The sequence below is a fragment of the Lissotriton helveticus genome, chromosome 12 (genome assembly GCF_964261635.1).
Source record: "Lissotriton helveticus chromosome 12, aLisHel1.1, whole genome shotgun sequence".
NCBI lineage: Eukaryota > Metazoa > Chordata > Amphibia > Caudata > Salamandridae > Lissotriton > Lissotriton helveticus.
The window spans coordinates 527,659,072-527,674,690 of record NC_136073.1 but is presented as its reverse complement, the minus strand read 5'-3'; positions in this window follow the sequence as shown (position 1 = coordinate 527,674,690).

Sequence of the window (15,619 nt, the reverse complement as noted above, 5' to 3'; positions counted from 1 at the left end):
AGAAATACCCACCCAGATGACAAGTGCTAGATACCCAGTGAATAGGAAAGGGCAGGGCAAAGACAACAGTGTGGAGGGATTGGAAATCTATCCGATCTTCCAATCAAAGCCATAGATCCATGAAGCAACTAAACAGACTCCTCAAGGCAAACAAAAGACATACTGCAGAAAGCATTCCCATACCATCAAGCACTGGTCTGACTTAGCACCCTGATGCACAACAAACAAAAACCTGCACCCAAACTACGCACCAAACGGTGTGTAATGTTCAAATAAAAAGCTACTCACAGCCTGTGATCCTCAACAATAGAGAGAGTGCATCAGCGCAATCAAGCTTCCTCTGCACTGAAGCTCTCAACGGACAGCAAAAGACAGCATGACCAAATGAAACACAATCTTAAATGATTAGGGTGTCGGACCAGCAAACTAACAAACATTGGGACCATTGAGAGCCTTACTACGAGCAGAATGAGAACTCCTGTGTAAAAGTCCAACAAATTGTAAAATTTTGGGAAGTAGCATCAGAATATCAAAATGAAACACCATGGACTAATACAACTGGGATGGCAGAGACACAACAGACTCAACAGAAATCTAGATCACTCTACCTGCAGCCCTAACAGAAAAGTGTGATCACCTTCCACCCCCGCCATAATGCTAACAGAGATGAGCATCCACCGGCATCTACATCAGCAGCTATGATTTTTACCCAGAAATTGTAGTCAAGAGGTCCTTGGGATACTTTAAACAGTATCAACCTTCTACATCTTTTAAATAACATACCATCGCTCTCCTACGGTGCATTGGTGCAAAATAAATCAGTAAAATGTAAAAACTATTCTTGGATTATTCACAAAAAATCCACATTGACAGAGGGGTCCAACATCGCAGAAGTCAAAAACATTATTACGGAAAGCAAGCAATTCAAGGAATGGGGTATACTCATCAATATGCCACAGAGGGAAAGATATACCCACATTCTGTCAAAGAGGCAAGACGCCTTGTCACGTCTCAAAGCAGTGTTTTTTGCAATTGCCGCCCTAAGTGCGCTGGGGATGCCCAGACGTGGGTCCCAGGCACTCCACACCACTTGGAGTCAAGCTAGCCGGGCTGAAGAGAGGTGTTACCTCGAAACCGGTCCGGTCCTCGGATGCTTGATTCCGGTCTGGGAAAGATATGGCTGTTGTAGTTCGGACTGGACTGTTCCCATGGGGCAACAGGGTCAGAGCTGATTTGCATAAAGCCATTATCTGACCCAGGGTGGTGTGGAGTGCAAAAAAACGATGGATTTGGGCCCAGATCTTTTGACTGGGGGAGTGTGTGACATTGATCCACATTCAGTCCATCACTTGTTGTTTTTTGCAATTGCCGCCCTAAGTGCGCTGGGGATGCCCAGACGTGGGTCCCAGGCACTCCACACCACTTGGAGTCAAGCTAGCCGGGCTGAAGAGAGGTGTTACCTCGAAACCGGTCCGGTCCTCGGATGCTTGATTCCGGTCTGGGAAAGATATGGCTGTTGTAGTTCGGACTGGACTGTTCCCATGGGGCAACAGGGTCAGAGCTGATTTGCATAAAGCCATTATCTGACCCAGGGTGGTGTGGAGTGCAAAAAAACGATGGATTTGGGCCCAGATCTTTTGACTGGGGGAGTGTGTGACATTGATCCACATTCAGTCCATCACTTGTTGTTTTTTGCAATTGCCGCCCTAAGTGCGCTGGGGATGCCCAGACGTGGGTCCCAGGCACTCCACACCACTTGGAGTCAAGCTAGCCGGGCTGAAGAGAGGTGTTACCTCGAAACCGGTCCGGTCCTCGGATGCTTGATTCCGGTCTGGGAAAGATATGGCTGTTGTAGTTCGGACTGGACTGTTCCCATGGGGCAACAGGGTCAGAGCTGATTTGCATAAAGCCATTATCTGACCCAGGGTGGTGTGGAGTGCAAAAAAACGATGGATTTGGGCCCAGATCTTTTGACTGGGGGAGTGTGTGACATTGATCCACATTCAGTCCATCACTTGTTGTTTTTTGCAATTGCCGCCCTAAGTGCGCTGGGGATGCCCAGACGTGGGTCCCAGGCACTCCACACCACTTGGAGTCAAGCTAGCCGGGCTGAAGAGAGGTGTTACCTCGAAACCGGTCCGGTCCTCGGATGCTTGATTCCGGTCTGGGAAAGATATGGCTGTTGTAGTTCGGACTGGACTGTTCCCATGGGGCAACAGGGTCAGAGCTGATTTGCATAAAGCCATTATCTGACCCAGGGTGGTGTGGAGTGCAAAAAAACGATGGATTTGGGCCCAGATCTTTTGACTGGGGGAGTGTGTGACATTGATCCACATTCAGTCCATCACTTGTTGTTTTTTGCAATTGCCGCCCTAAGTGCGCTGGGGATGCCCAGACGTGGGTCCCAGGCACTCCACACCACTTGGAGTCAAGCTAGCCGGGCTGAAGAGAGGTGTTACCTCGAAACCGGTCCGGTCCTCGGATGCTTGATTCCGGTCTGGGAAAGATATGGCTGTTGTAGTTCGGACTGGACTGTTCCCATGGGGCAACAGGGTCAGAGCTGATTTGCATAAAGCCATTATCTGACCCAGGGTGGTGTGGAGTGCAAAAAAACGATGGATTTGGGCCCAGATCTTTTGACTGGGGGAGTGTGTGACATTGATCCACATTCAGTCCATCACTTGTTGTTTTTTGCAATTGCCGCCCTAAGTGCGCTGGGGATGCCCAGACGTGGGTCCCAGGCACTCCACACCACTTGGAGTCAAGCTAGCCGGGCTGAAGAGAGGTGTTACCTCGAAACCGGTCCGGTCCTCGGATGCTTGATTCCGGTCTGGGAAAGATATGGCTGTTGTAGTTCGGACTGGACTGTTCCCATGGGGCAACAGGGTCAGAGCTGATTTGCATAAAGCCATTATCTGACCCAGGGTGGTGTGGAGTGCAAAAAAACGATGGATTTGGGCCCAGATCTTTTGACTGGGGGAGTGTGTGACATTGATCCACATTCAGTCCATCACTTGTTGTTTTTTGCAATTGCCGCCCTAAGTGCGCTGGGGATGCCCAGACGTGGGTCCCAGGCACTCCACACCACTTGGAGTCAAGCTAGCCGGGCTGAAGAGAGGTGTTACCTCGAAACCGGTCCAGTCCTCGGATGCTTGATTCCGGTCTGGGAAAGATATGGCTGTTGTAGTTCGGACTGGACTGTTCCCATGGGGCAACAGGGTCAGAGCTGATTTGCATAAAGCCATTATCTGACCCAGGGTGGTGTGGAGTGCAAAAAAACGATGGATTTGGGCCCAGATCTTTTGACTGGGGGAGTGTGTGACATTGATCCACATTCAGTCCATCACTTGTTGTTTTTTGCAATTGCCGCCCTAAGTGCGCTGGGGATGCCCAGACGTGGGTCCCAGGCACTCCACACCACTTGGAGTCAAGCTAGCCGGGCTGAAGAGAGGTGTTACCTCGAAACCGGTCCGGTCCTCGGATGCTTGATTCCGGTCTGGGAAAGATATGGCTGTTGTAGTTCGGACTGGACTGTTCCCATGGGGCAACAGGGTCAGAGCTGATTTGCATAAAGCCATTATCTGACCCAGGGTGGTGTGGAGTGCAAAAAAACGATGGATTTGGGCCCAGATCTTTTGACTGGGGGAGTGTGTGACATTGATCCACATTCAGTCCATCACTTGTTGTTTTTTGCAATTGCCGCCCTAAGTGCGCTGGGGATGCCCAGACGTGGGTCCCAGGCACTCCACACCACTTGGAGTCAAGCTAGCCGGGCTGAAGAGAGGTGTTACCTCGAAACCGGTCCGGTCCTCGGATGCTTGATTCCGGTCTGGGAAAGATATGGCTGTTGTAGTTCGGACTGGACTGTTCCCATGGGGCAACAGGGTCAGAGCTGATTTGCATAAAGCCATTATCTGACCCAGGGTGGTGTGGAGTGCAAAAAAACGATGGATTTGGGCCCAGATCTTTTGACTGGGGGAGTGTGTGACATTGATCCACATTCAGTCCATCACTTGTTGTTTTTTGTCAAAGCAGTGAGTAGCATATTGAGAGGAACAAAGCAAATAATACCCCAGACTTGGGAAAAATAGATCACAGTACAACTAACAAGTGATATAGGGGACAACTTTCCTACATATGCACCAACAGCACATCCCAATGCCTGTCTCAATGATCTGTCCAATTGGGCCTGGCTACCAGCGGCCCTTATAACCAGGTGCCCAATGAAATACTAGCACTAGGTGGAACAACACAAAAAGCACTTAGAACCATGATTAAAAAAATAAGCTGGAATGTGACCGACTCAAACTCTGATTCGCAATAAAGATGACAACCTGTGCCTGCCTAAAACATGGTCTGCTGTGCCTGCCTCTATTTCAGGGTACCACACAATTCACACAGTAGTCCAGAAGAAAAATCTGTTCGGGAGGCCTATTGGTGGTCTCTCCACCTCCGTGAAATTGGATTTGTGGTTAAAAGCAAAAGAATTGTGGAACACCATCTGCGATGTGCAGGCCCTCGAATTGAAAGGACAGGCAATGGAGGGAAAATGTACTTCCATCATGGTCGTAAATCTGTACGTCAACCCATGCAGGGACATAAAAATTGAGATCGCCACGAATATCAGAGCTGTAAAAAGGGCGTATACCGTACCAGACTGACATTAATGAATTGGAGTAGGGTTCGGCCGACCATAAGCGCTCCATGGAGGATGAACAAAAGCCCACCTACATAAATATATTGGCTTTGGACTACATCATCTTAAGCAAGAACCCGCTAAGCAGATGTGAGAGGTATCAAGTCCAACATAAAACTGAAAGTGACCACCATTCATTATCTATTGTGATCAATGTGAGCTTGAGAGTACACAGGAGGGTACAATCGGCTGGCCAACCACTACCAACAAACATTGGCCCATTAACAAAAACAGTCAAATGGGACCTGGTTTTTAAAGCTTGGTACTTTCGATGGAAATCAACCACAATGCACAAATTGAACCTAGTTGAGAAATATTGGGGGATAACAATAACAAAGTTACACACAGCCCTAAAATCTCATAGGCACAACACCCAACTTCATGTGCCCATAACAGGAAAGCCTGCCCCTCATTTCATGAATAAAGAGTATATGGAGAGCAAAAGGATGTGCTGCCTACCAAAGCAACTTCATAGAAGAAAACATAATAAGTTAGTTTGGGCATTAAAGCAAAAACACCTAGAGGAGGAGTGGAAATATATATATTAACACACTGCTAGCACCAAGCAAGTCCAAGGAATTCTATAGCTACATTAATAGCCTCGTTATAATAAAGGGTGTAACCCGAAAAGTCACTGGGACCCGGGTAGCTATAGGTACATGAAAGAGGGAGGTCCCAGGATAGAAGCAATTAGTATAGTTAGAAATTCACAAGAATAGAAACAAAGTAGGAAGTACGTTTGTTATTTAATCACAAAGTACTGCATATAGACTTAGCGCACGTAGCATAAATGTACAGATTAACATGTCATAGTGCCCATGGTGGGGAGAGAAGGGGGGAGACAAGGTGAGGGTAAATAAGGTAAGCAATAGTGCACAAGTAAAATATCTCCATTGCACATCTCAAGTACACCTTATATATCTGAGACTGGCTAAAGTTGCGCCAGGTACAGGAGAAGCACTGAATTGTCGCTCAATTAAATCACGATCATGCTTCCACAGAGAAGAGCCAAATTATTTGTAGCTAGGGCAGGAAGCTGATGGGGGATCCAGTTGTCAATGTTTCGACCCCATATGTAAGTAGGAATATGTTGGCCCTTACGGGAGGGTCTTCATCAGGACACGTGGGGAAGGGGGTTGTCGGTAGGGCAGTGGCTCTGCAGTGAAAATTGATATAATAAGAATTAGAATGGGGCCCCATTAGGGGGGGTTCATCCGAGGTAAATAAAAGGTGGAGAAACATAGGGATGACTAAATACCGTAGGTTAATTAGTCAAGTCTCCCAAAGGTTACATTCATGGCTCCTTGGTGTGGCCCAATCTGGAGAAAAACAATAAATGTGTGCATTTTAATGAACAAGCTTTGGAAACCTAAGCGGTATTGTAAAAAGGAGGGAGTGGATACTCACGGGGAGAGTGGCAGTAGATGAAAGTGCAGCCGTCACTTCACCGGTTTCGGATGCCGTGCAGCTAACCAGGTTGCTACGGGAGATAGAGGAGCCGTGTATCATTAAAAAGGCCCCAGCTGGGTAACCAAAAAGCGAGCAACATGCTCGCGCTTGCAGATTATTAAAGTGATGGGGCGGGGGGGAAGGGGGCGGCAAGGACATACCTTGCTTTCCAGACGAGCGTAGCGTCCTGGTGAAAGAGGGCGCCACTCCAAAGATGCTCGCTTTTATTGGAAACTATAAAGTCGGCGCGCGTGCGCGTCAGAATCACGTCAAAGGCGTGCAACGTATGCAAGGAAAGACTCGCGTTGGGCCCAGTGCAGGGGGAGTTATACGAATGGGATAATTCAGTGTTACATTGAAGAATTCGGAAAATCAGTGTCTTAAAAAATGTCGAAAAACAGACCAATATTAGATAATGCTCAAAAATAAATTATTTCGCAGAGAAACGGGACAGTAAGCAGGGACCTCCCCCACAGAACCGGGACAGTTAACAGGTACCTGCCCCACAGGGCGGTCCTAATGGCATTAACCAGCAGGACAGCATGTCAGGATGTAGGGATGGAGAAAATGTCTTGATCAATGGGTCACAGTATGGTGAATCAATAGAAAACTCAAGGGCATGTACCTGCCACGCAGGGTAGTAAACATGCTAGAAGTGTGATATATACATTTGTAGGGGCACATCAATACCTACATTTAGTACATTGAGACAAGTATCCCTAGAGGGGCGGTCCAGCTGTCAAGACGGTTGAGGCCAGCATAATAAAAAAAAAGCAATACCTTAGTACTACGCTCAGTCAGATTACGTTCGATTGAGTTAAGGGAATGTACCTGCCACACAGGGTGGTGCACATGCCGACAAGGTGTTACATGTTGAGGTAAACCAATAGGGACATGGTCCCCCAAGGAAATTACCTGCCTCACAGGCTGGTATAACTGCCATTGGGTTCATGCGAAAGACAGTAAAAAAAAGTTGTCACAGTAAGAAGAGTAGGAGTGAAATTAAAGTGACATAGCCGCTAATTGAGCAAAGCTGCTATCGGTTTCATTGAGACCAATCATTATTCAGTCAAAACGCAGCATCCATTTCGACTCACAAATGTTGAGTATTTCGCCGATATTACCTCCCCTTGGGCCCAAGGTGGCTTTTTCAAGTACGATCCATTTTAAGCTATCTGGAGCATGGTCATGTTGTTTAAAATGTTCAACCAAGGGGCCCCCCATAACTTCACAGCGGATACGGCTACAGTGTTGCAGCACTCTTGCTTTGGTCTTCTGTTGGGTTTGGCCCACATAAATCAGGTCGCAGGGACACATGATCCCGTAGATCACATTACTCATGTTGCAATTCGTGTGGTTTTTTAGGGTGATCTTGTGATGTTTGTGTTGGAATTCCTTGGTTTGAATCGTAGTGTCACAGGCCTTACATTGACCGCATTTGTGATGTCTGATTATGGGCGGTAGGTTCCAGAGGGAAAGAATCGTGGGTTGCTTGGGTGTGTCCAGGAACGAGCGCACCACATGATCCCTAATGCTTTTTGCCCTCTTAAAGGAATGCATGGGTGGAGCTTGTATTGTGAGATCTGAAATAATGCTCCAATGTCTGTTTATGACCTTAGAAATGGTAACGCCTTATGGAACATGGCTACTCTAAGAGACTGGTTAAGAAAGCTAGAAAACGGGCATGGTTTAATCCCAGAGAGTCACTACTTCAAACACAGGAGAGACCTGGCAATCAGGATGGTAGACTTATCTGTGTGACCACATTCTCAACAAAAAGTAATGCAGATTCCTGCATCCAGAAGGAAGAGGGCCACATCTCTGTTGAGGAGGGAGCTGATGTCGTCTGTCGCAGTGAGAAGGGTGGATTTGGTGCTGTGATTCTTTCTGAAGCCTGATTGGGAGGAGTCGAGGATGTTGCTTTCTTCTATGAAGGAGGCCAGTTGACTGTTGACTGCTTTTTCCATGACTTTCGCCGGATACGGGATTAAGGAGATCAGTCTGAAATTCTTGAGGTCAGTGGGGTCCGCCTAGGGTTTTTTCAGGAGAGGGTTGATCTCAGAGTGTTTCCAGTCGTCGTGGAAGGAGGCGGTCTCGAAGAAGCGTTTGATGATTTGTAGAAGCTCAGGCCGATGATGTCTGCGGCTCTGTGGTAAATGTGGTGGGGGCAGGGGGCAGTGGGGGTTCCAGAGTGGGTTGTCTTCATAGTCTTTAGGGTGTCTTTGATGGAAAGTTGAGATTAATGTGTCGTAGACAGGAAAGGATATGGTGATCAAAGTTAGATCGTGTGGACAGGGAACTACATAGGATTTCTCTGAAGCAATATAAGGAGGCTATTATGGCAGAAAAAAGGCTTTACTACTCTAAGATGTTGGAATCATCTATATCCTCCAGGAAACTGTTCAAGGTCATTAACTCCCTTACTGTTCCGAAGACAACTTATACTGCTGATTTCTCACAGTTATTCTGTGATAAAATTTCGGAATTTTTCGCCTCTAAGATTAGAGACATATATCTGGCTCTTGAAGTTGCCAATGTAGGACAGTCCAAGTCTCCGACTGTTGCAATGGAGGAAGTGGCTTCCTCTGATACTTTCCCCAGGCTACTCACCTTTCCATTACTAGCGCCTGAGGATACGGACAGATTGCTCAAAGGGGTTAAGTCTGGTTCCCACCGTGATCCATGCCCCCTTTCTATATCAAAATGCTGCCAAGACGTAATCATTCCACATCTTACTGCTGTTTTGAATGTGGCTATCTCTGAGGGACAGAATCCTTTGTCCTGGAAGACGGCAGTGGTAAAACCTCTGTTAAAGAAGCCTTCCCTTGATCCTACGGAGCCTAAGAATTATCGTCCGATTTCGCTGCTCCTGGTCCCGGCCAAGATCCTCGAAAGGCATCTTAATTTCCATCTCTCCTCTTATCTTAGTGACCATCAAGTGCTGGATGATTCACAACATGGCTTTAGAAGCCTGCATAGCACAGAAACTGCTCTTACGGTGGTATTTAATAACATCTGCACGCAGGTGGATGCAGGTCCTACCACCCTGATAATTCTTCTCGACCTCACAGCAGCATTGGATACCCCGTCCCCCTTGAGGCTAGTTGAGCGACTCAGGGAGATAAGGGTCGGGGGCTCAGCCCTGGGGCTTCTGGCTTCTTTTCTCAACGATCGAACTCAGATGGTGAGCCTTGGGCCTTTTTTCTCTGCCCCTAAGACCACGGTGTTTGGTGTCCATCAGGGCTCTTCCCTGAGTCCAACGCTTTTTAATATCTATGTGGCCCCGCTTGCCAAAGTGGTGAGATCATTTGGGTTGGAAGTTTTATCCTAAGCAGATGATACTCAAATCATGGTGTCCATTACCCATAATATTAGAGATTTGGCTTCTAATTTTAGGCTCTGCATGGAAGCAGTCGCTTTTTGGATGAGTACTAATTTTCTCAAATTAAATGGGGAGAAGGCTGAGGTGTTGATTTTTGGCAGCAGATCGGATATCTGGTCCAGCGACTGGTGGCCAGAGTCTCTGGGCGCTTGTCCCTGCCCTGTCCCATTTGGAAAAAATCTTGGCATCTTGGTGGACAATTCTCTCACCATGAGTAGACAGGTGAGCAGGACAGTTTCCACCTGTTTCGGGATCATTAGAACTCTAAATAAAATTGCACACTACCTTCCGTCTGACTCCCGTAAGCAGGTAGTGGCCGCCCTTGTGACGTCCATATTGGACTACTGTAATGCCCTTTATCTGGGCATCAACAGTGGTCTGATTCAACGGCTGCAGTTAGTGCAGAACGCTGGGGCCAGGCTGGTGATGAATCTGCCTAAATTTCCTTCCATCTCTACCTCTCTTAGGGCGTTACATTGGCTCCCCATTGATCGTAGGATTCTCTTTAAAACCTTATGCTTAGTTCATAAGGCCTTCTTTGGTACTGGTCCAGAGGGCATCTAGACAATATTACATTGATATATTCTCTCTAGGAAGCTTAGGTCAGCAGACAAGAATTTGCTCATAGTGCCAAGGTTCAGCAAGGTCAGGTAAGGAGGCCGGGCCTTCTCTAGGGTTGCCGCCAAACTCTGGAACTCCCGTCCCGATGATCTCTCTGGTCTTCCCTCACATTTGCTGTTCTGCAAAGCTCTGAAGACATGGCTTTTTACTCAGTCTGCAGCTTAACATTCTTTAGCCTACTCCATGCATTGTCCGCTTTTAGCTCCTTGATGCCCTTGGGCTAAGTCTGCGCTTTATAAGACCCAGTTTCATTCATTCATTCATGGTGACGGGGGTCCTGCTGTCCAGTGTCGGCTGCATGGTGTAGGGAATGGAGGGTGTGGTGTCCTCATGAAGGTTGTTGTCATTGAAGTTGTCATAGATGATCTTGATTTTATGATGGAAGATGGTACTGAGTCTGCCGCAGAAGTCCTGGGAGGGTGGCATGTCAGTGGCCTCACTGTTGGGTTGGGCGAACTCTATGATGATGTTGAAGAGTTCCTTGCTAATGTGTGCATGGGTAGAGGTTCTGTCCTGGAGTGCTTTCTCCCTTGAATATCTGATGAGTCTGTGGTGGGCGGTGGTGGCTGTTTTGAAGTTGTCAAGGTCTGCTAGGGTTTTGTAGTTCCTCCATAGTTTTTCGAGGAGTCTGCAGGTTCATCTAGATTCTCTGAGTTTGGTGGAGAACCAGCTAGCGTTCTTGGCGTGTGGGTTGAAAGTTTTCTTGAGTGAGGCGATGGTGTTGGCGCAGCCGATGATCCAGTTGTGTAAGGTATGGGTGGCGGTGATAGGGTCAATATCTGTGGCGGTGAGGGCAGAGCTGCTGAGGGAGGTGGCAAGCTGGTCATCTGAGATCTTCCAATTCCTGCGCTGGTGCTGGGGAGGATGTCTGCGGGAGATGTTTGTTTTGAAGGTGAAGTGGATGCAGTGGTGGTCTGTCCACGAAAGTTCAGAGATGTGGCTGAAGGTGATGGAGTTTCCTGCTGTGAAGATGGGGTCGAGCGTGTGTCCAGCTTAGTGCGTTGGTTCGGGCATGATCTGTTTGAGTCCGATGTTGTGGAGGTTGTCCTGGAGGTGTAGTCAGTGGAGGTGCTGGCTTGCGGAGTGATGATGTCGGTGATGGAGTTGGAGAAAGGTGCACAGGGTCCGGGGGTCTGTAGATGATGGTGCTGTGGAGGGTGGTGGACAGGTTGGTCTGTATCTTGAAGTGGAGGTGTTCCATTAGGTCTGAGGGCCTGTCGGTGTATGTGCTCAGACGGAGGTTGGATTTGTGAGCGGTTGCTCTGCCTCCCGCGTGGCGGGTGGAGCGGTCCTTCCGAGTGATTTTGCACCTTCTGGGATGGCGATCGCGATGTCAGGTCCTGAAGCAGTGTTCGTCCAGGTTTCAGTAAGGAAGGCAGCGTCAGGGGTGGTGCTGTTGAGAAAGTCCCAGATTTCCAGGGTGTGTCTCTGAAGGGAGCAGACGTTCAGGAGAATGTATTGCAGGGTTTGGGGTGCGATTGAGTTGTTGCTGGAGGGTGGAGGTGGGTCCTAGGTCTTGGCGAGGGTGAAGGAGTGTCGGCAGTGTCGGCAGGTGAAGGATCCGTGGGTGTCGAGAGGTGAAGAGAGCTTGCAGTTGTTGTTCTTGCCGACTTTGAGAGCATAGAGAGTCGAGGAGCTATAGCTCTGGCGGGTCAGAGGACCAGGGTTCCTGGGGCTGGTCGTGGCCGGGCCACGGATGAGCGCAGACGGGCTTGCCTTTAGTGCACCTTCGGCTCACCAGCAGCGCGCCTGCTACGCGCTGCCGCCATTAAGTGGGAATCGGGGGGAGGGTAGGACACTCGGTAGGTGGGAGCGGGAACACCCGGGAGAGCCCGGGGGGGCCGTGAGGGCAGCAGCAGGCGAGAGAACGGCTGAAAGGAGGCAGCAAGCAGCAAGAGGAGGGAGAATTAAATAAAAACAAGTAAAGAAATAAAATTAAATGAAGGCAGTAAGGAAATAAGAAAATAGAGTTGAAAGAGGGCAGCCAAGAGTAGAGGAAAAAGCAGAGCAGTCTGAGTGTGAGGCACAGGGCCTTGAACCGCTGTTAGCACCGGTGAAAGGCAGAGGCACTTCCTAAGAGTGCTGTTGGAGGAGCAGCAAGCTGGGAGAGCACTATCCCGAGGGGACTTGCTTGTCTCAGCGCCTCACGACTGCCATTAAGTAGTGGTTGGGTGGAGGGAGGGACAGCTGGTAAGTGGGAGCTCGAACACATGGAGGGGCCATGGGGGCAACAGCGGCGGGGAAAACGACTGAAAGGAGGCGGCAAGTGGCGAGAGGAAGAAGAATCAAATAAAAATAAGTAAAGAAATCAAATTAAATGAAGGCTGTAAGGAAGTAAGAAAATAAAGTTGAAAGATGGCAGGCAAGAATAGAGGAAAAAGCAGAGCAGTCCGAGTGCAAGGTACAGGGCCTCGAACCGCGGTCAAATGCAGAGGCACTTCCTAAGAGTGCTGTTGGATGAGCTGCGCGTCGGGAGAGCAGTATCCCGAGGGGTCTTGCTTGTCTCAGCGCTCAGCAGCTGCCATTAAGTAGGGGTCGGGAGGAGGACGGGACAGCTGGGAGGCGGGAACATGCGGGAGGGGCCGCGAGGGCAATAGTGGCAGGGAAAACGGCTAAAAGGCACTGGTGGAAAGACACTGGCAAGACCTTCTTACATTCAAAGGCCCTTTCAGAAAAAACAGCCAAAACTATGTTTGCCTTAACCAAACTAAATCACAATCTACAGAGTTATTTGGCTGAGGGGATCTGAATAGTAATACGGATGAAGCTACTACCCTTTATAAGTTATGGACACCTTGCATTTCCTGACATGCTCACAGAGCTGTGAGAGCACTGTCAAACAGCTGCACACAGGAAAGTATTGAACCTCCCCAAAACAATCAGACGTACACTGATTAGCCTAGAGTTTGGACTAGTGAAAATTATTTTCGAATGTAAAAAGGTTATAACTAAATATTACCACCAAGTGGTAAGAGCAGACTCAGACTCAATGAAAGGTGCCTTGTGTATGAGATTCCAGGATAAAAAGAGCAATTGGTCAAGGTACCTTGGCAGTGCAAGATAATTATTAAATTTGACCTCAGAGTTTTTAACTGACCCAGCTTTAACAACACATCACTGAAAGAGGTCCCTAAAAGAGTAGGCCAAGCTCAAATCAAAGATAGAGGGTAGTAATGAAATTAGAAACATCCCAGGAGCAGAAGGGCTCGATATATCACATGAAGCTGCTACTTGTTGATACTAGAAAGCAGCTTTGGGAAGACAATTTTTAAAGAACATTGTGTTGACCAGGCTCCGAACACTGCCCTTATGGAAATATAGGTCCCACTGTAAGAACAATGCACAAGGTCATGGGCAGTGTAGGCTGTACCAATATCCTTCAGAATTCGTGGTGCATATTGTATGCTGTTGCCCAGCACTGCTCCCCTAGAGGCTAGTTTATTTAAGACCAGTTTTTCTGCAGCAGGTTGTAAGAACCTGCAAAGAGGAAATGACACACATCTTTACATCTGACGTCCCGATGGATCAAGCACGGATTGGCAAGTGTTTTGCTATAGCAGGAAGGCTACAGCGAGACGTTTGCCCAATCCTGGGGATATTCTCTGATATCCTCAAGTACGAACTTAAGACTGGACCTGTCAGCCCATAGGTTTGATATAGCTTGACAACTTGCCACCTCGCACCTCAAAAGCCAGGTGTTTTTATAAACTTACCTGCTTATGGGTTTGGCCTTTTGCACATGGTTTCACAGGCATGAGTTACCTATTATTTTTTTTTTTTTTGACATGGTAGAACAATATGGCACCTTGCACCTTTAAAAAAATGCTTGCTAATACATGTGGTCGAATCTACACCTTGTATTTTAAATACCATGCTTATTTACAAAGTTCACTGGCCCACAGGTCTGGCATCTTGTATATTGGTCCCACTCTCCCGAGTTGTTTGGTACAGCGTGATGACCTGGCACCACACACCTTGACAGAAATGCATGTTTAGGATCGTTGACAAATCAGCACGTGGCACTTTAGTGAATTTGCACCTTTGTTTCTCAAGCGGTTGGCCCTAGTCGTGCTCTGTTTTGAAGCATTCAATTAGTCTTGACAGCTTTGCACCTTGCACTTTGAATGTATGTTTTCCTTCAGCCCACAGTGCTGTTTCCTAAATTATATCTGAAATGCCTAATCCCGATATATTTTACAAACCTTGTGATGCACTGTTTTAATCTGTTTTTAGCCGCGGTCCGTGCAGGTAACAGCGGTGGGGTGGTGGGGCCGGGTGGGGGGTTTTCAAGGGACGATGCAGAGGGAAAATTAAATAAATAATTAAATTTCCCTCGGCATCGTCTGTCGAAATCTCCCCCAACCCAGCCCCACCGCTGTTACCTGCACGGACTATGGCTGATTTGTTTCTAGACAAAATGGACTCTTGCTTTTATGTTGCCTGTTTTAATCTGAGACCTCATGGACTGTGATTTTATTGCAAAATTGTATTCTGTGTGTGTTTTGGCTCTTTGATGGTGTTGTAAAGATTTTAAGGAATCATACAGTAAAGTATTTGACTACCTACAAAACAATGTGACTACCTACTACTCCAACAAGCATTTGCAATGCAATAGGTCTCGCATTAGGAAAGTTTGAGCTATTGGTATTGTAAAAGACAAATTTTGTATTTATGTTTTGATTTTGAAAATAGCTAAATTATTAGCTTTGTCATTTACAATGCCAATAGTTATAACTTTGGCAAATGTGACACCTATAACATTTGTAATGCAATATGTGTTGTATTTACGTGACTTACATGTATTGTTATTTCAAATAACAATGGCTTTTAATTATTTTAATAATTAATACTTAAATAAAAGTTATTGTAATTTATAATGGCGATAGCTTAAACTTTTGTAAATAACTTTTGTGAAGATTATGTTCAGTGTAATTTATTGTGACGAAAATCCAAGAACAGAAGTGAAGTATTAACATATTTTTGTTACATTTGTAATAAAGCTTGAAACATTGAGAGAACATATTTCAACCAGTTGTTGTTGAATGGTTGAACAGATTGATGCTATGTTGGCGCTGAGTGATGTTGTGGTGGCAAACGAGTGATGCTGTGGCGTTCAGTGATGCTGTGGTAGCGCATAGTGATGTTGTGGTGCCCCTGAGTGATGCTGTGGTGGTGCTGAGTGATGCTATATGCTATGCTATGTTTTGTTTTGCTATCCTATGTTTTGCTATCCTATGCTTTATTTTGTTATGCTCTGCTGTTTTGGTGTGTTTTGTTATGTTATGCTATGTTTTGTTGTGTTTTGCTATGCTATGCTTTGTTATGCTATGCTATGTTTTGTTATGCCATGTTTTGTTGTGTTTTATTATGCTATGCTTTGTTTTGCTATGCTATGTTTTGCTATGCTATGCTTTGTTATGCTATGTTTTGTTGTTTTTTGCTATGCTATGTTTTGTTATGCTATGTTTTGT